The 4,676-nt window shown below is 43.6% G+C and overlaps 1 protein-coding gene across 1 annotated transcript in view; it reads left to right on the top strand.

Annotated features, from left to right (window-relative positions):
* Positions 1-4,625: 4,625 nt before the first annotated feature.
* MAEA (macrophage erythroblast attacher, E3 ubiquitin ligase) overlaps positions 4,626-4,676 on the top strand; it is a 46,819-nt gene continuing 46,768 nt past the window's right edge. The window contains exon 1 of the mRNA XM_035888614.1: positions 4,626-4,648. The gene's annotated coding sequence lies outside the window, so the exon portion shown is untranslated. The remainder of the gene's footprint in view (positions 4,649-4,676) is intronic.

Below are 4,676 nucleotides of genomic sequence, written 5' to 3'. Positions count from 1 at the left end.
CGCTGCCCCCCCGGCCCCGTTTTCCTCCGCTTGACGTCTCGGCTGATGCCGGTACGGCTTCTCCTCTTCCTCCTCCCCTCCCCCTCCGCCGGGGCTGAGGGACGTGCCTGGAATATGCCGCTCTCCCCGGGTCCCTCCGTGCCCCGAGGTGAAAGGGGAGGCCCCCGGGGCACCGAGGGACACAAAAAGGGTCTTTGAGAGCTGGAGGAGGAGGGAGAGGAGAAGCCGGGTCCTTGTGGCAGGGCGAAGCGGTGGTCGTCGGGGCGATGTGAGGAGGGGAGAGGGCTCGGCCGGAGTCAGGCTCGGGCAAGAGGGCTTGGGGGGCGTAGGAAGGATGGCTCGGGAAGACCGAGGGTTGCTTTGAATGCTCGTCCCAGATGCTTAGCTGAATCTACGTGGCGTTGTTAGGAGACGTGTTAAAGGGGAGGGAGTGGAGGTGGTGGTAGAATATGGTTCCCTGGCTTCTTGGTCCCCCAAAGATGGAGATGAGCTTAAAATACAAAAAGGGACAAACGTACTGGAAAAGGCTGGAGGCCTGTAGAGACGAATAAGCGCAATACTTACGGTTTGGTAAAAGCATGGAGCATTCGTTAAGGTACTGAGTCGATCTGAAGGGTGGTAGTTTCCTAAGACTGCATAGCTGGTCTTGGGCTTTAACTAGGTATTGTAAAGCAAATGAAGGACTCGGTACCGAGCGTTAAGGTCATCGCCTCTCATAATTGTTGAACTGGAAGGATGATGCTCATAGGAATCGCTGGAAACCTTTGTTTGAAGTCTTGTGCTGTATATACAGTAGGTCTACCAGGTTAATAGCAGCAGCTGTGGAAGGGAGCTCCAAGAAGGATCTCTTATTGCAAAATGCTTACTTAAACATCTCTCGTGTCAGTATATCAACATTTTTTTTTCATCTATAGGAGACGTTTATGCAAAGTAAACTTTGCTGTGCTGAGATCATGCTGCGCTTTCACACACCGGGCACGCTGTGCTCTTTGCAGTGTTTGTTTTGCAGGCTTTCTAGCCATGTTCTTCTTGTGCGTGTCCTCCTTCTCTGCTCTCCTACCTTAATTCTACTTACTTCCAAGAAGCAGAAGGACAAAGTGTTGGTTCCCATTTTACATATTGGAGGCTTCTTTCTGTCACCGAGAAGTACTTTACAGCTGACAGCTTCAGGCTTAAATTTTAAAATAGCTCTAAAGAGCACTCTAGCACTTTCCACAGCCAGAACAATGTGGAGGCATGTAAAGTTAAGATGATCATTTTAAGACTGCATTTTAGATTTATTCCAGTTGTTATCACAGCTTTGCTTGTTACATACCTGAAAAATTACTGGCAGTGAGGACCAGTGAGTTTTTGTTTTGCAGCTTAGGACTTGAGATGAATTGTCAAAGTGCCAGCCATTTAAAAGGTAGAGAATATTTTGGACTAATTCTTTTATTTCCACAAGCATTCTTTTTCCCTGAAAAATCTTAACACAAATATACATAAGTGAATGGAATGTTGTTTGTAAAGTCAGGAAGCTAAATAGTAAGAGGGTGAGACACCCTTGCACTGAAACTCTTAATTTCCTAGCAAAGGTGATGTTTATTGATTCTTCTCAGCACTCGGTCAACTTCTGGGTTGTTACTGTAATCTTTAATAGCATTTTTCATTGTTTAAAAAACCTGCCAGAACAGCGTCTGCTCAAATCTTTTGCATGTATCCTCTTAAATGTTCTTAAATGTGAGTCATATATCAAAACACTTTAGTGGTGGAGGTGAAAAAGCAGCAGGGAGAAATGAGCAGCAAGGCTAAAGTCTACTAAAGTAAGTTGATATCAAATCCCATTTTGTTCATGTGCAGGCAGGTGCCTTTCTGTGGGACTAAGCCTCTGTGAATTTTTATTTCCAGTTTATTCAAATGCTGTGTGAAATGAATGCTTATCATATTTTTTTTTTTTTAATTTTGTCCACCAACACACTAGCTCAGATATTTCGCTTGGAGCTCTGGACACTGGTGATTTTCCCTGATGTAAATATGAAAAATATAAAAGATTGTAGACTTGTATTTATATGCTTCCTGTTTTCTCCCTTTAGCTTCCTCATGCCAACATCACTAGATAATAGTTGTGTAATAGCTCTACACTTACAGTATGTTCCACAGAGTGCCTTTCATGTGAAAGAGTGCTTCAAACTGCAGAGGGAAATCCCTTTTCCATAGCTGAATTGTGGTTGCTGCAGGAGTGGAAATGCTTCAGCCATTCTTCAACAGTTCAGCTCAGGGGAAGTAAATAGACTTCTTCAGCTGAATCTAGGGGAGCTATTTAAGTGTACCAAACAATACTTGAATATTCCCCCCCACTCCAATCCCTTCTCAAGGACAAGAAGGTCGCCAGCTATTCTTCCTCTGAAGAATTTTTTTTTTTAAAAAAAAGCCTACAGATTGAGAATTATGCTAGTCTCATCTGAGAGCATGTAATGTGAAAGCTGGCAATTTAAAAATGAATGAATGTGAACGTTGTTATTGTAGTTCTTTGCTGAAACACTAAGAAACAAGTGATGACAGGAAGCTAGATAATTCATCCATATCTTTGGAAGTGTGAATAATTATGAAATGGAACTAGTGAACTATATGGAGTAAGACCCCAAAACTGGAAGATGGAAAACCTGAAAGCAGGGATGATCACCTGTGAAAGTATTCTTATCTGGACTGTTCATTGGCAAGAGTTTAGGCTGAGCTAGGCTGCAACTGCTTTAAAAAACAGCTGATCAAAAGGAGAGCTGTAGAAGCACAGAATACTTGAGCACCTTCTTGGAGCTGCTGTTTGGCTTCTTTTGTTGGCGCCTGTGGTAGGGGAAATACTGGCAGCAGATTTAATAAGATATTAATTTCTCATGGAAATACCATGTTCACCCAGTTGCTAGAGGGGAATGGATAAGAGAATAGGATTTTATGAAGTGTATATCCTGAGTACACGGAACAGAGAATAGCTGAGGTTAGGAGGGACCTCTGGAGACAGTCTAGTCCAGTAGCCTCCCCTCAAAACAGGGTCAGCTAGAACAGGTTACTCAAGCCCACATCCAGACTGTTTTTGGTGACCTTCAAGGTGGAGACTCCGGCCTCTCTAGGCAAACCATTCCAGTGTTTGACCACTGTTATAGTATTTAAAAAAAAAAAAAAATCTTTTGTTTACATCGAATTTCTGTATTTCAGTTTGTGCCCATTACCTGTTGTCCTTTTGCTGGGCACCTCTGACAGTAGTCTGGCTCCATCTTCTTTACTCCCCCATCAGGTATTTATACACATCGATAAGACTTCCCCAAGCCTTTTCTTCTCAAGGTTAAACAATCCTGGCTCTCTTAGCCTCTCTTCATACTTCAGATGTTCCAATCTGTTATTAATCTCTGTGGCTTTCTGCTGTACTTACTCCAGTATGTCCATGTTTCTCTTGTACTGGAGGCCCAGAACTGGACACAGCACTTCAGATGGGTCTGACTCATGCTAAGTAGAGGGGAAGGATCACCTTCCTTGACCCGCTGGCAATGTTTTTCCTAACACAGCCCAGGCTGGCTACCTTTGCTGCAAGGGCACATTGCTGTCTCATGAGCAACTTGTCCACCAGGACCCCCAGGTCCTATTCGGCAAAGTTGCTTTCCAAGCTATTGGTCTCCAGCATGTACCAGTGCACATGGTTGTTCCTTCCCATGTGTAGGCCTTAGTATTTCTTTTTGGAATTTCATGAGGTTCTTGTTTGCCCATTCCTCCAGCCTGTTGAGGTCCCTATGAATGGCAACACAACTATCTGGCATATTAACAACAACTCCCAGTTTTATATCATCTGCAGATTTGGGAGGTACACTCTGACCCATCATCTAGGTCACTAATGAAGATGTCAAACAGTTCAGGTCAACTTCTGTTCCCACTGAAGCAAAAAAATGCAAGATTCATTTTTTGCGTAATTGGTTGTACTACCTTTTCTCCCCTGTTTATAAGCTTCAGTAGAAGTTGTTGGTTTTGAACATAGCTTTGTACTTTGATATTATGAGCCACTTAGGACTCTCGACAAAACTTTGAAGGTACACAGCAGAAGTTGTTCAGTGAAAAGTGCTTCAGGCAGAACTTGAGAAGGACAGAAGTAACAGAACTTGTAACATCTATTGCACTTTCAGTGCATTTAGTGTCCAAAAAAAAAAAAAGGCACTTCTAGATCCATTACCCGATTTGTGAAATGCTCCTCAAGTGGAAGGCTGACACAATAAGCAAAACATAGATATTAGTAGCAGTCAGCTCTGTGCTAACTTGGTGTGAAGGCTTGTGTATCGCGCTAAATCTGTCTCTAAACCGGGTGCTCTGACTCACCGAGTGTGCATTGAACGTCCACACCGAGCACTGGTGTGTTCTGAATAATGCTCTTCCTGTTTTGACACATCACGCGTGCCCATCAGCAAACAAGCGTGACATCTTTTGTACTGCTGCTGTTCTGCACTGGGCTCTGTGTGCTGCTGCGTTTTAAGAAAAATCTGATGCTATGGGACTTTGGAAGAAGTTTGACACTGGAAAGCAGCTAAAGTAGAAGTTGGCTCCTCTGGGGATTGGTCTCTCTTCTACCTGTGCCCACTCCCTATAAGACACATTTTAAAGTGATGAATGAAGGAAGAAAACACAGTAAAAGGTAATAAGTAACAGTGTGGCCGTGAGCT

The sequence above is a fragment of the Egretta garzetta genome, unplaced genomic scaffold, assembly GCF_000687185.1.
Source record: "Egretta garzetta isolate BGI_Z169 unplaced genomic scaffold, ASM68718v1 scaffold241, whole genome shotgun sequence".
NCBI lineage: Eukaryota > Metazoa > Chordata > Aves > Pelecaniformes > Ardeidae > Egretta > Egretta garzetta.
Note: the sequence above shows the minus strand (reverse complement) of the source record. Positions and strands in the feature narration are given on the sequence as shown.